Source organism: Taudactylus pleione, unplaced genomic scaffold (genome assembly GCF_031769625.1).
Source record: "Taudactylus pleione unplaced genomic scaffold, aTauple2 ptg000070l, whole genome shotgun sequence".
In the NCBI taxonomy this organism is placed as follows: Eukaryota; Metazoa; Chordata; class Amphibia; order Anura; family Myobatrachidae; genus Taudactylus; species Taudactylus pleione.
In genome coordinates this window covers 910,504-933,014 of record NW_028284472.1, presented here as the reverse complement: position 1 = coordinate 933,014, position 22,511 = coordinate 910,504, and the positions used below count along the sequence as shown (strand labels likewise).

General features: G+C 37.0%; 14 non-coding genes across 14 annotated transcripts; all 14 read left to right on the top strand.

The window, feature by feature from the left end:
* Positions 1-318: 318 nt before the first annotated feature.
* Positions 319-390, top strand: TRNAA-UGC (transfer RNA alanine (anticodon UGC)). The gene has a single exon. It is a non-coding gene; the product is annotated as a tRNA-Ala (tRNA).
* Positions 391-2,155: 1,765 nt separating this feature from the next.
* On the top strand, positions 2,156-2,227 carry TRNAA-UGC (transfer RNA alanine (anticodon UGC)). The gene has a single exon. It is a non-coding gene; the product is annotated as a tRNA-Ala (tRNA).
* Positions 2,228-3,077: 850 nt separating this feature from the next.
* TRNAA-UGC (transfer RNA alanine (anticodon UGC)) lies at positions 3,078-3,149 on the top strand. The gene has a single exon. It is a non-coding gene; the product is annotated as a tRNA-Ala (tRNA).
* Positions 3,150-4,916: 1,767 nt separating this feature from the next.
* TRNAA-UGC (transfer RNA alanine (anticodon UGC)) lies at positions 4,917-4,988 on the top strand. The gene has a single exon. It is a non-coding gene; the product is annotated as a tRNA-Ala (tRNA).
* Positions 4,989-5,838: 850 nt separating this feature from the next.
* Positions 5,839-5,910, top strand: TRNAA-UGC (transfer RNA alanine (anticodon UGC)). The gene has a single exon. It is a non-coding gene; the product is annotated as a tRNA-Ala (tRNA).
* Positions 5,911-9,515: 3,605 nt separating this feature from the next.
* On the top strand, positions 9,516-9,587 carry TRNAA-UGC (transfer RNA alanine (anticodon UGC)). The gene has a single exon. It is a non-coding gene; the product is annotated as a tRNA-Ala (tRNA).
* An 851-nt stretch (positions 9,588-10,438) lies between these two features.
* On the top strand, positions 10,439-10,510 carry TRNAA-UGC (transfer RNA alanine (anticodon UGC)). Its single transcript has one exon. It is a non-coding gene; the product is annotated as a tRNA-Ala (tRNA).
* An 850-nt stretch (positions 10,511-11,360) lies between these two features.
* Positions 11,361-11,432, top strand: TRNAA-UGC (transfer RNA alanine (anticodon UGC)). The gene has a single exon. It is a non-coding gene; the product is annotated as a tRNA-Ala (tRNA).
* A 1,752-nt stretch (positions 11,433-13,184) lies between these two features.
* On the top strand, positions 13,185-13,256 carry TRNAA-UGC (transfer RNA alanine (anticodon UGC)). The gene has a single exon. It is a non-coding gene; the product is annotated as a tRNA-Ala (tRNA).
* A 2,680-nt stretch (positions 13,257-15,936) lies between these two features.
* Positions 15,937-16,008, top strand: TRNAA-UGC (transfer RNA alanine (anticodon UGC)). The gene has a single exon. It is a non-coding gene; the product is annotated as a tRNA-Ala (tRNA).
* Positions 16,009-16,858: 850 nt separating this feature from the next.
* Positions 16,859-16,930, top strand: TRNAA-UGC (transfer RNA alanine (anticodon UGC)). Its single transcript has one exon. It is a non-coding gene; the product is annotated as a tRNA-Ala (tRNA).
* Positions 16,931-17,781: 851 nt separating this feature from the next.
* On the top strand, positions 17,782-17,852 carry TRNAA-UGC (transfer RNA alanine (anticodon UGC)). The gene has a single exon. It is a non-coding gene; the product is annotated as a tRNA-Ala (tRNA).
* Positions 17,853-19,619: 1,767 nt separating this feature from the next.
* TRNAA-UGC (transfer RNA alanine (anticodon UGC)) lies at positions 19,620-19,691 on the top strand. Its single transcript has one exon. It is a non-coding gene; the product is annotated as a tRNA-Ala (tRNA).
* A 1,767-nt stretch (positions 19,692-21,458) lies between these two features.
* On the top strand, positions 21,459-21,530 carry TRNAA-UGC (transfer RNA alanine (anticodon UGC)). Its single transcript has one exon. It is a non-coding gene; the product is annotated as a tRNA-Ala (tRNA).
* Positions 21,531-22,511: the final 981 nt, after the last annotated feature.

Here is a 22,511-nt window from a genome sequence, read left to right as displayed (position 1 = left end):
CTGATGACCAAAGAGAATGTAAGAAAGCCCTCTAGTTAGCAAATCTTGTTCAATATCCACACCATTCATTAGTAAAAGTAGGGGATTCTGATGATAAACCAGTCTCTGATGGAGAACTTTAAGAGCATTCCAATGTTCGGAATGGGCATCTACTTGCATTCTCATCAGACATGAAAACCATAAATTCCTTGAAGTCAAGCATGGTATAATGGTTATACTTCCATCTTCTAAGATATCCCAAATAACACTGAAAAGTAGTAAATCTCTAGTGAAATGTAAAGCTGCAATCACTTGTGCATAAGAACATAGCAATTGTAAGGGGATGTAGCTCAGTGGTAGAGCGCATGCTTTGCATGTATGAGGCCCCGGGTTCAATACCCGGCATCTCCATGTTTTGCAAAATGCAGCTTTTTACCATATGTAAACTCTCTAGAAGAGCCACAGATAACAAGCAATCCAATAAAAGTACTCTACAGCAATAGTCAAAGTTGAACACAAATCATTAAAAATCAATCAAATATGATTATATTAAACATCTTTTCATACCATTTTTCAAAGTAAAGTTCCCATTGAATGCCTATTGCCATTCTCCTACACTGAGGGAAAACATATAGTAAGTAGGAAATAGATTTTTTATTTTCAGTGGGAACTGAAGGCGACTACCCGAGCAAAGTTTAATAAAAGAGCGAGACAAATAATATAGTAAAACTAATTGATTAAGATTGAGAGACAAGTTCAAACACTTTGTGAACAAAAAGAGGATGGACATGGGCTTGGAGGGCAAGCACTTAATGAAATTTCAAAGCATGGAATGATGACAACATATCAACTCTAGATAGATTGTCTGGTGAAGCATTAGCTAGCAAGCCCAAGAGGCAGTCATAGCATGCATCCTTTGTGCCCTTCTACTAAATTCTGACACTGATGACCAAACAGAATGTAAGAAAGCCCTCTAGTTAGCAAAATTTGATCAATATCTACACCATTCATTAGTAAACGTAGGGGATTCTGATGATAAACCAGTCTCTGATGGAGAACTTTAAGAGCATTCCAATGTTCGGAATGGGCATCTCCTTGCATTCTCATCAGCCATGAAAACCATAAAGTCCTTGAAGTCAAGCATGGTATAATGGTTATACTTCTATCCTCTAAGATGTCCCTAATAACACTGAAAAGTAGTAAATCTCTAGTGAAATGTAAAGCTGTAATCACTTGTGCATAAGAAAATAGCAGCTCCTAGGGGATGTAGCTCAGTGGTAGAGCGCATGCTTTGCTTTGCACCGAGTTCATTCCCCGGCATCTCCATGTTTTGCAAAATACAGCTTTTTACCATATGTAAACTCTCTAGAAGAGCCACAGATAACAGGCAAACCAATAAAAGTACTCTACAGCAATAGTCAAAGTTGAATACAAATCATAAAAAATCAATCAAATATGATTATATTCAACATTGTCTTCATTCCATTTTTCAAAGTAAAGTTCCCATTGAATGCCTATTGCCATTCTCCTACACTGAGGGAAAACATATGGTAAGTATGAAATAGTTTTTTTATTTTCAGTGGGAACTGAAGGCGACTACCCGAGCAAAGTTTAATAAAAGAGCGAGACAAATAATATAGCAAAACTAAAAGATTAAGATTGAGAGACAAGTTCAAACACTTTGTGAACAAAAAGAGGATGGACATTGGCTTGGAGGGCAAGCACTTAATGAAATTCAAAGCATGGAATGATGACAACATATCAACTCTAGATAGATTGTCTGGTGAAGCATTAGATAGCAATGCCCAAGAGGCAATCATAGCATGCATCCTTTGTGCACTTCTACTAAGTTCTGACACTGATGACCAAAGAGAATGTAAGAAAGCCCTCTAGTTAGCAAATCTTGTTCAATATCCACACCATTCATTAGTAAAAGTAGGGGATTCTGATGATAAACCAGTCTCTGATGGAGAACTTTAAGAGCATTCCAATGTTCGGAATGGGCATCTACTTGCATTCTCATCAGACATGAAAACCATAAATTCCTTGAAGTCAAGCATGGTATAATGGTTATACTTCCATCTTCTAAGATATCCCTAATAACACTGAAAAGTAGTAAATCTCTAGTGAAATGTAAAGCTGCAATCACTTGTGCATAAAAACATAGCAATTCTAAGGGGATCTAGCTCAGTGGTAGAGCGCATGCTTTGCATGTATGAGGCCCCGGGTTCAATACCTGGCATCTCCATGTTTTGCAAAATGCAGCTTTTTACCATATGTAAACTCTCTAGAAGAGCCACAGATAACAAGCAATCCAATAAAAGTTCTCTACAGCAATAGTCAAAGTTGAATACAAATCATAAAAAATCAATCAAATATGATTATATTCAACATCGTCTTCATACCATTTTTCAAAGTAAAGTTCCCATTGAATGCCTATTGTCATTCTCCTACACTGTGGGAAAACATATAGTAAGTAGGAAATAGATTTTTTATTTTCAGTGGGAACTGAAGGCGACTACCCGAGCAAAGTTTAATAAAAGAGCGAGACAAATAATATAGTAAAACTAATTGATTAAGATTGAGAGACAAGTTCAAACACTTTGTGAACAAAAAGAGGATGGACATGGGCTTGGAGGGCAAGCACTTAATGAAATTTCAAAGCATGGAATGATGACAACATATCAACTCTAGATAGATTGTCTGGTGAAGCATTAGCTAGCAAGCCCAAGAGGCAGTCATAGCATGCATCCTTTGTGCCCTTCTACTAAATTCTGACACTGATGACCAAACAGAATGTAAGAAAGCCCTCTAGTTAGCAAAACTTGATCAATATCTACACCATTCATTAGTAAAAGTAGGGGATTCTGATGATAAACCAGTCTCTGATGGAGAACTTTAAGAGCATTCCAATGTTCGGAATGGGCATCTCCATGCATTCTCATCAGCCATGAAAACCATAAAGTCCTTGAATTCAAGCATGGTATAATGGTTATACTTCCATCTTCTAAGATATCCCTAATAACACTGAAAAGTAGTAAATCTCTAGTGAAATGTAAAGCTGCAATCACTTGTGCATAAGAACATAGCAATTCTAAGGGGATGTAGCTCAGTGGTAGAGCGCATGCATTGCATGTATGAGGCCCCGGGTTCAATACCCGGCATCTCCATGTTTTGCAAAATGCAGCTTTTTACCATATGTAAACTCTCTAGAAGAGCCACAGATAACAAGCACTCCAATAAAAGTACTCTACAGCAATAGTCAAAGTTGAACACAAATCATAAAAAATCAATCAAATATGATTATATTCAACATCGTCTTCATACCATTTTTCAAAGTAAAGTTCCCATTGAATGCCTATTGCCATTCTCCTACACTGAGGGAAAACATATGGTAAGTAGGAAATAGATTTTTTATTTTCAGTGGGAACTGAAGGCGACTACCTGAGCAAAGTTTAATAAAAGAGCGAGACAAATAATATAGTAAAACTAATTGATTAAGATTGAGAGACAAGTTCAAACACTTTGTGAACAAAAAGAGGATGGACAAGGGCTTGGAGGGCAAGCACTTAATGAAATTTCAAAGCATGGAATGATGACAACAAATCAACTCTAGATAGATTGTCTGGTGAAGCATTAGTTAGCAATGCCCAAGAGGCAGTCATAGCATGCATCCTTTGTGCCCTTCTACTAAATTCTGACACTGATGACCAAACAGAATGTAAGAATGCCCTCTAGTTAGCAAAACTTGATCAATATCTACACCATTCATTAGTAAAAGTAGGGGATTCTGATGATAAACCAGTCTCTGATGGAGAACTTTAAGAGCATTCCAATGTTTGGAATGGGCATCTCCTTGCATTCTCATCAGCCATGAAAACCATAAAGTCCTTGAAGTCAAGCATGGTATAATGGTTATTCTTCCATCCTCTAAGATGTCCCTAATAACACTGAAAAGTAGTAAATCTCTAGTGAAATGTAAAGCTGCAATCACTTGTGCATAAGAAAATAGCAACTCCTAGGGGATGTAGCTCAGTGGTAGAGTACATGCTTTGCTTTGCACCGAGTTCATTCCCCGGCATCTCCATGTTTTGCAAAATGCAGCTTTTTACCATATGTAAACTCTCTAGAAGAGCCACAGATAACAAGCAATCAAATAAAAGTACTCTACAGCAACAGTCAAAGTTGAATACAAATCTTAAAAAATCAATCAAATATGATTATATTCAACATTGTCTTCATTCCATTTTTCAAAGTAAAGTTCCCATTGAATGCCTATTGCCATTCTCCTACACTGAGGGAAAACATATGGTAAGTATGAAATAGTTTTTTTATTTTCAGTGGGAACTGAAGGCGACTACCCGAGCAAAGTTTAATAAAAGAGCGAGACAAATAATATAGCAAAACTAAAAGATTAAGATTGAGAGACAAGTTCAAACACTTTGTGAACAAAAAGAGGATGGACATTGGCTTGGAGGGCAAGCACTTAATGAAATTCAAAGCATGGAATGATGACAACATATCAACTCTAGATAGATTGTCTGGTGAAGCATTAGATAGCAATGCCCAAGAGGCAATCATAGCATGCATCCTTTGTGCACTTCTACTAAGTTCTGACACTGATGACCAAAGAGAATGTAAGAAAGCCCTCTAGTTAGCAAATCTTGTTCAATATCCACACCATTCATTAGTAAAAGTAGGGGATTCTGATGATAAACCAGTCTCTGATGGAGAACTTTAAGAGCATTCCAATGTTCGGAATGGGCATCTACTTGCATTCTCATCAGACATGAAAACCATAAATTCCTTGAAGTCAAGCATGGTATAATGGTTATACTTCCATCTTCTAAGATATCCCTAATAACACTGAAAAGTAGTAAATCTCTAGTGAAATGTAAAGCTGCAATCACTTGTGCATAAAAACATAGCAATTCTAAGGGGATGAAGCACAGTGGTAGAGCGCATGCTTTGCATGTATGAGGCCCCGGGTTCAATACCCGGCATCTCCATGTTTTGCAAAATGCAGCTTTTTACCATATGTAAACTCTCTAGAAGAGCCACAGATAACAAGCAATCCAATAAAAGTTCTCTACAGCAATAGTCAAAGTTGAATACAAATCATAAAAAATCAATCAAATATGATTATATTCAACATCGTCTTCATACCATTTTTCAAAGTAAAGTTCCCATTGAATGCCTATTGTCATTCTCCTACACTGTGGGAAAACATATAGTAAGTAGGAAATAGATTTTTTATTTTCAGTGGGAACTGAAGGCGACTACCCGAGCAAAGTTTAATAAAAGAGCGAGACAAATAATATAGTAAAACTAATTGATTAAGATTGAGAGACAAGTTCAAACACTTTGTGAACAAAAAGAGGATGGACATGGGCTTGGAGGGCAAGCACTTAATGAAATTTCAAAGCATGGAATGATGACAACATATCAACTCTAGATAGATTGTCTGGTGAAGCATTAGCTAGCAAGCCCAAGAGGCAGTCATAGCATGCATCCTTTGTGCCCTTCTACTAAATTCTGACACTGATGACCAAACAGAATGTAAGAAAGCCCTCTAGTTAGCAAAACTTGATCAATATCTACACCATTCATTAGTAAAAGTAGGGGATTCTGATGATAAACCAGTCTCTGATGGAGAACTTTAAGAGCATTCCAATGTTCGGAATGGGCATCTCCATGCATTCTCATCAGCCATGAAAACCATAAAGTCCTTGAAGTCAAGCATGGTATAATGGTTATACTTCCATCTTCTAAGATATCCCTAATAACACTGAAAAGTAGTAAATCTCTAGTGAAATGTAAAGCTGCAATCACTTGTGCATAAGAACATAGCAATTCTAAGGGGATGTAGCTCAGTGGTAGAGCGCATGCTTTGCATGTTTGAGGCCCCGGGTTCAATACCCGGCATCTCCATGTTTTGCAAAATTCAGCTTTTTACCATATGTAAACTCTCTAGAAGAGCCACAGATAACAAGCAATCCAATAAAAGTACTCTACAGCAATAGTCAAAGTTGAACACAAATCATAAAAAATCAATCAAATATGATTATAATCAACATCGTCTTCATACCATTTTTCAAAGTAAAGTTCCCATTGAATGCCTATTGCCATTCTCCTACACTGAGGGAAAGCATATGGTAAGTAGGAAATAGATTTTTTATTTTCAGTGGGAACTGAAGGCGACTACCTGAGCAAAGTTTAATAAAAGAGCGAGACAAATAATATAGTAAAACTAATTGATTAAGATTGAGAGACAAGTTCAAACACTTTGTGAACAAAAAGAGGATGGACAAGGGCTTGGAGGGCAAGCACTTAATGAAATTTCAAAGCATGGAATGATGACAACATATCAACTCTAGATAGATTGTCTGGTGAAGCATTAGTTAGCAGTGCCCAAGAGGCAGTCATAGCATGCATCCTTTGTGCCCTTCTACTAAATTCTGACACTGATGACCAAACAGAATGTAAGAATGCCCTCTAGTTAGCAAAACTTGATCAATATCTACACCATTCATTAGTAAAAGTAGGGGATTCTGATGATAAACCAGTCTCTGATGGAGAACTTTAAGAGCATTCCAATGTTTGGAATGGGCATCTCCTTGCATTCTCATCAGCCATGAAAACCATAAAGTCCTTGAAGTCAAGCATGGTATAATGGTTATTCTTCCATCCTCTAAGATGTCCCTAATAACACTGAAAAGTAGTAAATCTCTAGTGAAATGTAAAGCTGCAATCACTTGTGCATAAGAAAATAGCAGCTCCTAGGGGATGTAGCTCAGTGGTAGAGCACATGCTTTGCTTTGCACCGAGTTCATTCCCCGGCATCTCCATGTTTTGCAAAATGCAGCTTTTTACCATATGTAAACTCTCTAGAAGAGCCACAGATAACAAGCAATCAAATAAAAGTACTCTACAGCAACAGTCAAAGTTGAATACAAATCTTACAAAATCAATCAAATATGATTATATTCAACATCGTCTTCATACCATTTTTCAAAGTAAAGTTCCCATTGAATGCCTATAGCCATTCTCCTACACTGAGGGAAAACATATGGTAAGTAGGAAATAGATTTTTTATTTTCAGTGGGAACTGAAGGTGACTACCTGAGCAAAGTTTAATAAAAGAGCGAGACAAATAATATAGTAAAACTAATTGATTAAGATTGAGAGACAAGTTCAAACACTTTGTGAACAAAAAGAGGATGGACATGGGCTTGGAGGGCAAGCACTTAATGAAATTTCAAAGCATGGAATGATGACAACATATCAACTCTAGATAGATTGTCTGGTGAAGCATTAGTTAGCAAGCCCAAGAGGCAGTCATAGCATGCATCCTTTGTGCCCTTCTACTAAATTCTGACACTGATGACCAAACAGAATGTAAGAATGCCCTCTAGTTAGCAAAACTTGATCAATATCTACACCATTCATTAGTAAAAGTAGGGGATTCTGATGATAAACCAGTCTCTGATGGAGAACTTTAAGAGCATTCCAATGTTCGGAATGGGCATCTACTTGCATTCTCATCAGACATGAAAACCATAAATTCCTTGAAGTCAAGCATGGTATAATGGTTATACTTCCATCTTCTTAGATATCCCTAATAACACTGAAAAGTAGTAAATCTCTAGTGAAATGTAAAGCTGCAATCACTTGTGCATAAGAATATAGCAATTCTAAGGGAATGTAGCTCAGTGGTAGAGCGCATGCTTTGCATGTATGAAGCCCCAGTTTCTATCCCCGGCATCTCCATGTTTTGCAAAATACAGCTTTTTGCCATATGTAAACTCTCAAGAAGAGCCACAGATAACAAGCAATACAATAAAAGTACTCTACAGCAATAGTCAAAGTTGAAAACAAATCATAAAAAATCAATCAAATATGATTATATTCAACATCGTCTTCATACCATTTTTCAAAGTAAAGTTCCCATTGAATGCCTATTGTCATTCTCCTACACTGTGGGAAAACATATAGTAAGTAGGAAATAGATTTTTTATTTTCAGTGGGAACTGAAGGCGACTACCCAAGCAAAGTTTAATAAAAGAGCGAGACAAATAATATAGTAAAACTAATTGATTAAGATTGAGAGACAAGTTCAAACACTTTGTGAACAAAAAGAGGATGGACATGGGCTTGGAGGGCAAGCACTTAATGAAATTTCAAAGCATGGAATGATGACAACATATCAACTCTAGATAGATTGTCTGGTGAAGCATTAGCTAGCAAGCCCAAGAGGCAGTCATAGCATGCATCCTTTGTGCCCTTCTACTAAATTCTGACACTGATGACCAAACAGAATGTAATAAAGCCCTCTAGTTAGCAAAACTTGATCAATATCTACACCATTCATTAGTAAAAGTAGGGGATTCTGATGATAAACCAGTCTCTGATGGAGAACTTTAAGAGCATTCCAATGTTCGGAATGGGCATCTCCTTGCATTCTCATCAGCCATGAAAACCATAAAGTCCTTCAAGTCAAGCATGGTATAATGGTTATACTTCTATCCTCTAAGATGTCCCTAATAACACTGAAAAGTAGTAAATCTCTAGTGAAATGTAAAGCTGTAATCACTTGTGCATAAGAAAATAGCAGCTCCTAGGGGATGTAGCTCAGTGGTAGAGCGCATGCTTTGCTTTGCACCGAGTTCATTCCCCGGCATCTCCATGTTTTGCAAAATACAGCTTTTTACCATATGTAAACTCTCTAGAAGAGCCACAGATAACAGGCAAACCAATAAAAGTACTCTACAGCAATAGTCAAAGTTGAATACAAATCATAAAAAATCAATCAACTATGATTATATTCAACATTGTCTTCATTCCATTTTTCAAAGTAAAGTTCCCATTGAATGCCTATTGCCTTTCTCCTACACTGAGGGAAAACATATGGTAAGTATGAAATATTTTTTTTATTTTCAGTGGGAACTGAAGGCGACTACCCGAGCAAAGTTTAATAAAAGAGCGAGACAAATAATATAGCAAAACTAAAAGATTAAGATTGAGAGACAAGTTCAAACACTTTGTGAACAAAAAGAGGATGGACATTGGCTTGGAGGGCCAGCACTTAATGAAATTCAAAGCATGGAATGATGACAACATATCAACTCTAGATAGATTGTCTGGTGAAGCATTAGATAGCAATGCCCAAGAGGCAATCATAGCATGCATCCTTTGTGCACTTCTACTAAGTTCTGACACTGATGACCAAAGAGAATGTAAGAAAGCCCTCTAGTTAGCAAATCTTGTTCAATATCCACACCATTCATTAGTAAAAGTAGGGAATTCTGATGATAAACCAGTCTCTGATGGAGAACTTTAAGAGCATTCCAATGTTCGGAATGGGCATCTACTTGCATTCTCATCAGACATGAAAACCATAAATTCCTTGAAGTCAAGCATGGTATAATGGTTATACTTCCATCTTCTTAGATATCCCTAATAACACTGAAAAGTAGTAAATCTCTAGTGAAATGTAAAGCTGCAATCACTTGTGCATAAGAACATAGCAATTCTAAGGGGATGTAGCTCAGTGGTAGAGCGCATGCTTTGCATGTATGAGGCCCCGGGTTCAATACCCGGCATCTCCATGTTTTGCAAAATGCAGCTTTTTACCATATGTAAACTCTCTAGAAGAGTCACAGATAACAAGCAATCCAATAAAAGTACTCTACAGCAATAGTCAAAGTTGAACACAAATCATAAAAAATCAATCAAATATGATTATATTCAACATCGTCTTCATACCATTTTTCAAAGTAAAGTTCCCATTGAATGCCTATTGCCATTCTCCTACACTGAGGGAAAACATATGGTAAGTAGGAAATAGATTTTTTATTTTCAGTGGGAACTGAAGGCGACTACCTGAGCAAAGTTTAATAAAAGAGTGAGACAAATAATATAGTAAAGCTAATTGATTAAGATTGAGAGACAAGTTCAAACACTTTGTGAACAAAAAGAGGATGGACAAAGGCTTGGAGGGCAAGCACTTAAAGAAATTTCAAAGCATGGAATGATGACAACATATCAACTCTAGATAGATTGTCTGGTGAAGCATTAGTTAGCAATGCCCAAGAGGCAGTCATAGCATGCATCCTTTGTGCCCTTCTACTAAATTCTGACACTGATGACCAAACAGAATGTAAGAATGCCCTCTAGTTAGCAAAACGTGATCAATATCTACACCATTCATTAGTAAAAGTAGGGGATTCTGATGATAAACCAGTCTCTGATGGAGAACTTTAAGAGCATTCCAATGTTTGGAATGGGCATCTCCTTGCATTCTCATCAGCCATGAAAACCATAAAGTCCTTGAAGTCAAGCATGGTATAATGGTTATACTTCCATCCTCTAAGATGTCCCTAATAACACTGAAAAGTTGTAAATCTCTAGTGAAATGTAAAGCTGCAATCACTTGTGCATAAACACATAGCAGCTCTAAGGGGAAGTAGCTCAGTGGTAGAGCGCATGCTTTGCATGTATGAGGCCCCGGGTTCAATCCCCGGGATTTCCATGTTTTGCAAAATGCAGCTTTTTACCATATGTAAACTCTCTAGAAGAGCCACAGATAACAAGCAATCCAATAAAAGTACTCTACAGCAACAGTCAAAGTTGAATACAAATCATAAAAAATCAATCAAATATGATTATATTCAATATCGTCTTCTTACCATTTTTCAAAGTAAAGTTCCCATTGAATGCCTATTGTCATTCTCCTACACTGTGGGAAAACATATAGTAAGTAGGAAATAGATTTTTTATTTTCAGTGGGAACTGAATGCGACTACCTGAGCAAAGTTTAATAAAAGAGCGAGACAAATAATATAGTAAAACTAATTGATTAAGATTGAGAGACAAGTTCAAACACTTTGTGAACAAAAAGAGGATGGACATGGGCTTGGAGGGCAAGCACTTAATGAAATTTCAAAGCGTGGAATGATGACAACATATCAACTCTAGATAGATTGTCTGGTGAAGCATTAGCTAGCAAGCCCAAGTGGCAGTCACAGCATGCATCCTTTGTGCCCTTCTACTATATTCTGACACTGATGACCAAACAGAATGTACGAAAGCCCTCTAGTTAGCAAAACTTGATCAATATCTACACCATTCATTAGTAAAAGTAGGGGATTCTGATGATAAACCAGTCTCTGATGGAGAACTTTAAGAGCATTCCAATGTTCGGAATGGGCATCTACTTGCATTCTCATCAGACATGAAAACCATAAATTCCTTGAAGTCAAGCATGGTATAATGGTTATACTTCCATCTTCTAAGATATCCCTAATAACACTGAAAAGTAGTAAATCTCTAGTGAAATGTAAAGCTGCAATCACTTGTGCATAAGAACATAGCAATTCTAAGGGGATGTAGCTCAGTGGTAGAGCGCATGCTTTGCATGTATGAGGCCCCGGGTTCAATACCCGGCATCTCCATGTTTTGCAAAATGCAGCTTTTTACCATATGTAAACTCTCTAGAAGAGTCACAGATAACAAGCAATCCAATAAAAGTACTCTACAGCAATAGTCAAAGTTGAACACAAATCATAAAAAATCAATCAAATATGATTATATTCAACATCGTCTTCATACCATTTTTCAAAGTAAAGTTCCCATTGAATGCCTATTGCCATTCTCCTACACTGCAGGAAAACATATGGTAAGTAGGAAATAGATTTTTTATTTTCAGTTGGAACTGAAGGCGACTACCTGAGCAAAGTTTAATAAAAGAGTGAGACAAATAATATAGTAAAACTAATTGATTAAGATTGAGAGACAAGTTCAAACACTTTGTGAACAAAAAGAGGATGGACATGGGCTTGGAGGGCAAGCACTTAATGAAATTTCAAAGCATGGAATGATGACAACATATCAACTCTAGATAGATTGTCTGGTGAAGCATTAGCTAGCAAGCCCAAGAGGCAGTCATAGCATGCATCCTTTGTGCCCTTCTACTAAATTCTGACACTGATGACCAAACAGAATGTAAGAAAGCCCTCTAGTTAGCAAAACTTGATCAATATCTACAACATTCATTAGTAAAAGTAGGGGATTCTGATGATTAGTATATCAACTCTAGATAGATTGTCTGGTGAAGCATTCTCCTTGCATTCTCATCAGCCATGAAAACCATAAAGTCCTTGAAGTAAAGCATGGTATAATGGTTATACTTCCATCCTCTAAGATGTCCCTAATAACACTGAAAAATAGTAAATCTCTAGTGAAATGTAAAGCTGTAATCACTTGTGCATAAGAAAATAGCAGCTCCTAGGGGATGTAGCTCAGTGGAAGAGCGCATGCTTTGCTTTGCACCGAGTTCATTCCCATGCATCTCCATGTTTTGCAAAATACAGCTTTTTACCATATGTAAACTCTCTAGAAGAGCCACAGATAACAGGCAAACCAATAAAAGTACTCTACAGCAATAGTCAAAGTTGAATACAAATCATAAAAAATCAATCAACTATGATTATATTCAACATTGTCTTCATTCCATTTTTCAAAGTAAAGTTCCCATTGAATGCCTATTGCCTTTCTCCTACACTGAGGGAAAACATATGGTAAGTATGAAATAGTTTTTTTATTTTCAGTTGGAACTGAAGGCGACTACCCGAGCAAAGTTTAATAAAAGAGCGAGACAAATAATATAGCAAAACTAATTGATTAAGATTGAGAGACAAGTTCAAACACTTTGTGAACAAAAAGAGGATGGACATGGGCTTGGAGGGCAAGCACTTAATGAAATTTCAAAGCATGGAATGATGACAACATATCAACTCTAGATAGATTGTCTGGTGAAGCATTAGATAGCAATGCCCAAGAGGCAATCATAGCATGCATCCTTTGTGCACTTCTACTAAGTTCTGACACTGATGACCAAAGAGAATGGAAGAAAGCCCTCTAGTTAGCAAATCTTGTTCAATATCCACACCATTCATTAGTAAAAGTAGGGGATTCTGATGATAAACCAGTCTCTGATGGAGAACTTTAAGAGCATTCCAATGTTCGGAATGGGCATCTACTTGCATTCTCATCAGACATGAAAACCATAAATTCCTTGAAGTCAAGCATGGTATAATGGTTATACTTCCATCTTCTAAGATATCCCTAATAACACTGAAAAGTATTAAATCTCTAGTGAAATGTAAAGCTGCAATCACTTGTGCATAAGAACATAGCAATTCTAAGGGGATGTAGCTCAGTGGTAGAGCGCATGCTTTGCATGTATGAGGCCCCGGGTTCAATGCCCGGCATCTCCATGTTTTGCAAAATGCAGCTTTTTACCATATGTAAACTCTCTAGAAGAGTCACAGATTACAAGCAATCCAATAAAAGTACTCTACAGCAATAGTCAAAGTTGAACACAAATCATAAAAAATCAATCAAATATGATTATATTCAACATCGTCTTCATACCATTTTTCAAAGTAAAGTTCCCATTGAATGCCTATTGCCATTCTCCTACACTGCGGGAAAACATATGGTAAGTAGGAAATAGATTTTTTATTTTCAGTGGGAACTGAAGGCGACTACCTGAGCAAAGTTTAATAAAAGAGCGAGACAAATAATATAGTAAAACTAATTGATTAAGATTGAGAGACAAGTTCAAACACTTTGTGAACAAAAAGAGGATGGACATGGGCTTGGAGGGCAAGCACTTAATGAAATTTCAAAGCATGGAATGATGACAACATATCAACTCTAGATAGATTGTCTGGTGAAGCATTAGCTAGCAAGCCCAAGTGGCAGTCATAGCATGCATCCTTTGTGCCCTTCTACTAAATTCTGACACTGATGACCAAACAGAATGTAAGAAAGCCCTCTAGTTAGCAAAACTTGATCAATATCTACACCATTCATTAGTAAAAGTAGGGGATTCTGATGATAAACCAGTCTCTGATGGAGAACTTTAAGAGCATTCCAATGTTCGGAATGGGCATCTCCTTGCATTCTCATCAGCCATGAAAACCATAAATTCCTTGAAATCCAGCAAGGTATAATGGTTATCCTTCCATCCTCTAAGATGTCCCTAATAACACTGAAAAATAGTAAATCTCTAGTGAAATGTAAAGCTGTAATCACTTGTGCATAAGAAAATAGCAGCTCCTAGGGGATGTAGCTCAGTGGTAGAGCGCATGCTTTGCTTTGCACCGAGTTCATTCCCATGCATCTCCATGTTTTGCAAAATACAGCTTTTTACCATATGTAAACTCTCTAGAAGAGCCACAGATAACAGGCAAACCAATAAAAGTACTCTACAGCAATAGTCAAAGTTGAATACAAATCATAAAAAATCAATCAACTATGATTATATTCAACATTGTCTTCATTCCATTTTTCAAAGTAAAGTTCCCATTGAATGCCTATTGCCATTCTCCTACACTGAGGGAAAACATATGGTAAGTATGAAATAGTTTTTTTATTTTCAGTTGGAACTGAAGGCGACTACCCGAGCAAAGTTTAATAAAAGAGCGAGACAAATAATATAGCAAAACTAATTGATTAAGATTGAGAGACAAGTTCAAACACTTTGTGAACAAAAAGAGGATGGACATGGGCTTGGAGGGCAAGCACTTAATGAAATTTCAAAGCATGGAATGATGACAACATATCAACTCTAGATAGATTGTCTGGTGAAGCATTAGATAGCAATGCCCAAGAGGCAATCATAGCATGCATCCTTTGTGCACTTCTACTAAGTTCTGACACTGATGACCAAAGAGAATGTAAGAAAGCCCTCTAGTTAGCAAATCTTGTTCAATATCCACACCATTCATTAGTAAAAGTAGGGGATTCTGATGATAAACCAGTCTCTGATGGAGAACTTTAAGAGCATTCCAATGTTCGGAATGGGCATCTACTTGCATTCTCATCAGACATGAAAACCATAAATTCCTTGAAGTCAAGCATGGTATAATGGTTATACTTCCATCTTCTAAGATATCCCTAATAACACTGAAAAGTATTAAATCTCTAGTGAAATGTAAAGCTGCAATCACTTGTGCATAAGAACATAGCAATTCTAAGGGGATGTAGCTCAGTGGTAGAGTGCATATATGAGGACAAGGGTTCAATCCCCAACATCTCCATGTTTTGCAAAATGCAGCTTTTTACCATATGTAAACTCTCTAGAAGAGCCCCAGATAACAAGCAATCCAATAAAAGTTCTCTACAGCAATAGTCAAAGTTGAATACAAATCATAAAAAATCAATCAAATATGATTATATTCAACATCGTCTTCATACCATTTTTCAAAGTAAAGTTCCCATTGAATGCCTATTGTCATTCTCCTACACTGTGGGAAAACATATAGTAAGTAGGAAATAGATTTTTTATTTTCAGTGGGAACTGAAGGCGACTACCCGAGCAAAGTTTAATAAAAGAGCGAGACAAATAATATAGTAAAACTAATTGATTAAGATTGAGAGACAAGTTCAAACACTTTGTGAACAAAAAGAGGATGGACATGGGCTTGGAGGGCAAGCACTTAATGAAATTTCAAAGCATGGAATGATGACAACATATCAACTCTATATAGATTGTCTGGTGAAGCATTAGCTAGCAAGCCCAAGAGGCAGTCATAGCATGCATCCTTTGTGCCCTTCTACTAAATTCTGACACTGATGACCAAACAGAATGTAAGAAAGCCCTCTAGTTAGCAAAACTTGATCAATATCTACACCATTCATTAGTAAACGTAGGGGATTCTGATGATAAACCAGTCTCTGATGGAGAACTTTAAGAGCATTCCAATGTTCGGAATGGGCATCTCCATGCATTCTCATCAGCCATGAAAACCATAAAGTCCTTGAAGTCAAGCATGGTATAATGGTTATACTTCTATCCTCTAAGATGTCCCTAATAACACTGAAAAGTAGTAAATCTCTAGTGAAATGTAAAGCTGCAATTACTTGTGCATAAAAACATAGCAGCTCTAAGGGGATGTAGCTCAGTGGTAGAGCGCATGCTTTGCATGTATGAGGCCCTGGGTTCAATCCCCAGCATCTCCATGTTTTGCAAAATACAGCTTTTTACCATATGTAAACTCTCTAGAAGAGTCACAGATAACAAGCAATCCAATAAAAGTACTCTACAGCAATAGTCAAAGTTGAACACAAATCATAAAAAATCAATCAAATATGATTATATTCAACATCGTCTTCATACCATTTTTCAAAGTAAAGTTCCCATTGAATGCCTATTGTCATTCTCCTACACTGTGGGAAAACATATAGTAAGTAGGAAATAGATTTTTTATTTTCAGTGGGAACTGAAGGCGACTACCCGAGCAAAGTTTAATAAAAGAGCGAGACAAATAATATAGTAAAACTAATTGATTAAGATTGAGAGACAAGTTCAAACACTTTGTGAACAAAAAGAGGATGGACATGGGCTTGGAGGGCAAGCACTTAATGAAATTTCAAAGCATGGAATGATGACAACATATCAACTCTATATAGATTGTCTGGTGAAGCATTAGCTAGCAAGCCCAAGAGGCAGTCATAGCATGCATCCTTTGTGCCCTTCTACTAAATTCTGACACTGATGACCAAACAGAATGTAAGAAAGCCCTCTAGTTAGCAAAACTTGATCAATATCTACACCATTCATTAGTAAACGTAGGGGATTCTGATGATAAACCAGTCTCTGATGGAGAACTTTAAGAGCATTCCAATGTTCGGAATGGGCATCTCCATGCATTCTCATCAGCCATGAAAACCATAAAGTCCTTGAAGTCAAGCATGGTATAATGGTTATACTTCTATCCTCTAAGATGTCCCTAATAACACTGAAAAGTAGTAAATCTCTAGTGAAATGTAAAGCTGCAATTACTTGTGCATAAAAACATAGCAGCTCTAAGGGGATGTAGCTCAGTGGTAGAGCGCATGCTTTGCATGTATGAGGCCCTGGGTTCAATCCCCAGCATCTCCATGTTTTGCAAAATACAGCTTTTTACCATATGTAAACTCTCTAGAAGAGTCACAGATAACAAGCAATCCAATAAAAGTACTCTACAGCAATAGTCAAAGTTGAACACAAATCATAAAAAATCAATCAAATATGTTTATATTCAACATCGTCTTCATACCATTTTTCAAAGTAAAGTTCCCATTGAATGCCTATTGCCATTCTCCTACACTGAGGGAAAACATATGGTAAGTAGGAAATAGATTTTTTATTTTCAGTGGAAACTGAAGGCGACTACCTGAGCAAAGTTTAATAAAAGAGTGAGACAAATAATATAGTAAAGCTAATTGATTAAGATTGAGAGACAAGTTCAAACACTTTGTGAACAAAATGAGGATGGACAAAGGCTTGGAGGGCAAGCACTTAAAGAAATTTCAAAGCATGGAATGATGACAACATATCAACTCTAGATAGATTGTCTGGTGAAGCATTAGTTAGCAATGCCCAAGAGGCAGTCATAGCATGCATCCTTTGTGCCCTTCTACTAAATTCTGACACTGATGACCAAACAGAATGTAAGAATGCCCTCTAGTTAGCAAAACTTGATCAATATCTACACCATTCATTAGTAAAAGTAGGGGATTCTGATGATAAACCAGTCTCTGATGGAGAACTTTAAGAGCATTCCAATGTTTGGAATGGGCATCTCCTTGCATTCTCATCAGCCATGAAAACCATAAAGTCCTTGAAGTCAAGCATGGTATAATGGTTATACTTCCATCCTCTAAGATGTCCCTAATAACACTGAAAAGTAGTAAATCTCTAGTGAAATGTAAAGCTGCAATCACTTGTGCATAAAAACATAGCAGCTCTAAGGGGATGTAGCTCAGTGGTAGAGCACATGCTTTGCATGTATGAGGCCCTGGTTCAATCCCCGGGATTTCCATGTTTTGCAAAATGCAGCTTTTTACCATATGTAAACTCTCTAGAAGAGCCACAGATAACAAGCAATCCAATAAAAGTACTCTACAGCAACAGTCAAAGTTGAATACAAATCTTAAAAAATCAATCAAATATGATTATATTCAACATCGTCTTCATACCATTTTTCAAAGTAAAGTTCCCATTGAATGCCTATAGCCATTCTCCTACACTGAGGGAAAACATATGGTAAGTAGGAAATAGATTATTTATTTTCAGTGGGAACTGAAGGCGACTACCTGAGCAAAGTTTAATAAAATAGCGAGACAAATAATATGGTAAAACTAATTGATTAAGATTGAGAGACAAGTTCAAACACTTTGTGAACAAAAAGAGGATGGACATGGGCTTGGAGGGCAAGCACTTAATGAAATTTCAAAGCATGGAATGATGACAACATATCAACTCTAGATAGATTGTCTGGTGAAGCATTAGCTAGCAAGCCCAAGAGGCAGTCATAGCATGCATCCTTTGTGCCCTTCTACTAAATTCTGACACTGATGACCAAACAGAATGTAAGAAAGCCCTCTAGTTAGCAAAACTTGATCAATATCTACACCATTCATTAGTAAAAGTAGGGGATTCTGATGATAAACCAGTCTCTGATGGAGAACTTTAAGAGCATTCCAATGTTCGGAATGGGCATCTCCTTGCATTCTCATCAGCCATGAAAACCATAAAGTCCTTGAAATCCAGCAAGGTATAATGGTTATCCTTCCATCCTCTAAGATGTCCCTAATAACACTGCAAAGTAGTAAATCTCTAGTGAAATGTAAAGCTGTAATCACTTGTGCATAAGAAAATAGCAGCTCCTAGGGGATGTAGCTCAGTGGTAGTGCGCATGCATTGCTTTGCACCGAGTTCATTCCCCGGCATCTCCATGTTTTGCAAAATACAGCTTTTTACCATATGTAAACTCTCTAGAAGAGCCACAGATAACAGGCAAACCAATAAAAGTACTCTACAGCAATAGTCAAAGTTGAATACAAATCATAGAAAATCAATCAACTATGATTATATTCAACATTGTCTTCATTCCATTTTTCAAAGTAAAGTTCCCATTGAATGCCTATTGCCATTATCCTACACTGAGGGAAAACATATGGTAAGTATGAAAAAGTTTTTTTATTTTCAGTTGGAACTGAAGGCGACTACCCGAGCAAAGTTTAATAAAAGAGCGAGACAAATAATATAGCAAAACTAATTGATTAAGTTTGAGAGACAAGTTCAAACACTTTGTGAACAAAAAGAGGATGGACATGGGCTTGGAGGGCAAGCACTTAATGAAATTTCAAAGCATGGAATGATGACAACATATCAACTCTAGATAGATTGTCTGGTGAAGCATTAGATAGCAATGCCCAAGAGGCAATCATAGCATGCATCCTTTGTGCACTTCTACTAAGTTCTGACACTGATGACCAAAGAGAATGTAAGAAAGCCCTCTAGTTAGCAAATCTTGTTCAATATCCACACCATTCATTAGTAAAAGTAGGGGATTCTGATGATAAACCAGTCTTTGATGGAGAACTTTAAGAGCATTCCAATGTTCGGAATGGGCATTTACTTGCATTCTCATCAGACATGAAAACCATAAATTCCTTGAAGTCAAGCATGGTATAATGGGTATACTTCCATCTTCTAAGATATCCCAAATAACACTGAAAAGTAGTAAATCACTAGTGAAATGTAAAGCTGCAATTACTTGTGCATAAGAACATAGCAATTCTAAGGGGAAGTAGCTCAGTGGTAGAGCGCATGCTTTGCATGTATGAGGCCCCAGGTTCAATCCCCGGCATCTCCATGTTTTGCAAAATACAACTTTTTGCCATATGTAAACTCTCAAGAAGAGCCACAGATAACAAGCAATACAATAAAAGTACTCTACAGCAATAGTCAAAGTTGAATACAAATCATAAAAAATCAATCAAATATGATTATATTCAACATCGTCTTCATACCATTTTTCAAAGTAAAGTTCCCATTGAATGCCTATTGTCATTCTCCTACACTGTGGGAAAACATATAGTAAGTAGTAAATAGATTTTTTATTTTCAGTGGGAACTGAAGGCGACTACCCGAGCAAAGTTTAATAAAAGAGCGAGACAAATAATATAGTAAAACTAATTGATTAAGATTGAGAGACAAGTTCAAACACTTTGTGAACAAAAAGAGGATGGACATGGGCTTGGAGGGCAAGCACTTAATGAAATTTCAAAGCATGGAATGATGACAAAATATCAACTCTAGATAGATTGTCTGGTGAAGCTTTAGCAAGCAAGCCCAAGAGGCAGTCATAGCATGCATCCTTTGTGCCCTTCTACTAAATTCTGACACTGATGACCAAACAGAATGTAAGAAAGCCCTCTAGTTAGCAAAATTTGATCAATATCTACACCATTCATTAGTAAAAGTAGGGGATTCTGATGATAAACCAGTCTTTGATGGAGAACTTTAAGAGCATTCCAATGTTCGGAATGGGCATCTCCTTGCATTCTCATCAGCCATGAAAACCATAAAGTCCTTGAAGTCAAGCATGGTATAGTGGTTATACTTCTATCCTCTAAGATGTCCCTAATAACACTGAAAAGTAGAAAATCTCTAGTGAAATGTAAAGCTGTAATCACTTGTGCATAAGAAAATAGCAGCTCCTAGGGGATGTAGCTCAGTGGTAGAGCGCATGCTTTGCTTTGCACCGAGTTCCTTCCCAGGCATCTCCATGTTTTGCAAAATACAGCTTTTTACCATATGTAAACTCTCTAGAAGAGACACAGATAACAGGCAAACCAATAAAAGTACTCTACAGCAATAGTCAAAGTTGAATACAAATCATAAAAAATCAATCAACTATGATTATATTCAACATTGTCTTCATTCCATTTTTCAAAGTAAAGTTCCCATTGAATGCCTATTGCCATTCTCCTACACTGAGGGAAAACATATGGTAAGTATGAAATAGTTTTTATATTTTCAGTTGGAACTGAAGGCGACTACCCGAGCAAAGTTTAATAAAAGAGCGAGACAAATAATATAGCAAAACTAATTGATTAAGATTGAGAGACAAGTTCAAACACTTTGTGAACAAAAAGAGGATGGACATGGGCTTGGAGGGCAAGCACTTAATGAAATTTCAAAGCATGGAATGATGACAACATATCAACTCTAGATAGATTGTCTGGTGAAGCATTAGATAGCAATGCCCAAGAGGCAATCATAGCATGCATCCTTTGTGCACTTCTACTAAGTTCTGACACTGATGACCAAAGAGAATGTAAGAAAGCCCTCTAGTTAGCAAATCTTGTTCAATATCCACACCATTCATTAGTAAAAGTAGGGGATTCTGATGATAAACCAGTCTCTGATGGAGAACTTTAAGAGCATTCCAATGTTCGGAATGGGCATCTACTTGCATTCTCATCAGACATGAAAACCATAAATTCCTTGAAGTCAAGCATGGTATAATGGTTATACTTCCATCCTCTAAGATGTCCCTAATAACACTGAAAAGTAGTAAATCTCTAGTAAAATGTAAAGCTGCAATCACTTTTGTAGAAAAATACAGCAGCTCAAAGGGGATGTAGCTCAGTGGTAGAGCGCATGCTTTGCATGTATGAGGCCCCGTGTTCAATCCCCGGCATCTCCATGTTTTGCAACATTCAGCTTTTTACCATATGTAAACTCTCTAGAAGACCCACAGATAACAAGCAAACCAGTAAAAGTACTCTACAGCAATAGTCAAAGTTGAATACAAATCATAAAAAAATCAATCAAATATGATTATATTCAACATCGTCTTCATACCATTTTTCAAAGTAAAGTTCCCATTGAATGCCTATTGCCATTCTCCTACACTGTGGGAAAACATATGGTAAGTAGGAAATAGATTTTTTATATTCAGTGGGAACTGAAGGCGACTACCCGAGCAAAGTTTAATAAAAGAGCAAGACAAATAATATAGTAAAACTAATTGATTAAGATTGAGAGACAAGTTCAAACACTTTGTGAACAAAAAGAGGATGGACATGGGCTTGGAGGGAAAGCACTTAATGAAATTTCAAAGCATGGAATGATGAAAACATATCAACTCTAAATAGATTGTCTGGTGAAGCATTAGATAGCAATGCCCAAGAGGCAGTCATAGCATGCATCCTTTGTGCCCTTCTACTAAATTCTGACACTGATGACCAAACAGAATGTAAGAAAGCCCTCTAGTTAGCAAAACTTGATCAATATCTACACCATTCATTAGTAAAAGTAGGGGATTCTGATGATAAACCAGTCTCTGATGGAGAACTTTAAGAGCATTCCAATGTTCGGAATGGGCATCTCCTTGCATTCTCATCAGCCATGAAAACCATAAAGTCCTTGAAGTCAAGCATGGTATAATGGTTATACTTCCATTCTCTAAGATGTCCCTAATAACACTGAAAAGTAGTAAATCTCTAGTGAAATGTAAAGCTGTAATCACTTGTGCATAAGAAAATAGCAGCTCCTAGGGGATGTAGCTCAGTGGTAGAGCGCATGCATTGCTTTGCACCGAGTTCATTCCCCGGCATCTCCATGTTTTGCAAAATACAGCTTTTTACCATATGTAAACTCTCTAGAAGAGCCACAGATAACAGGC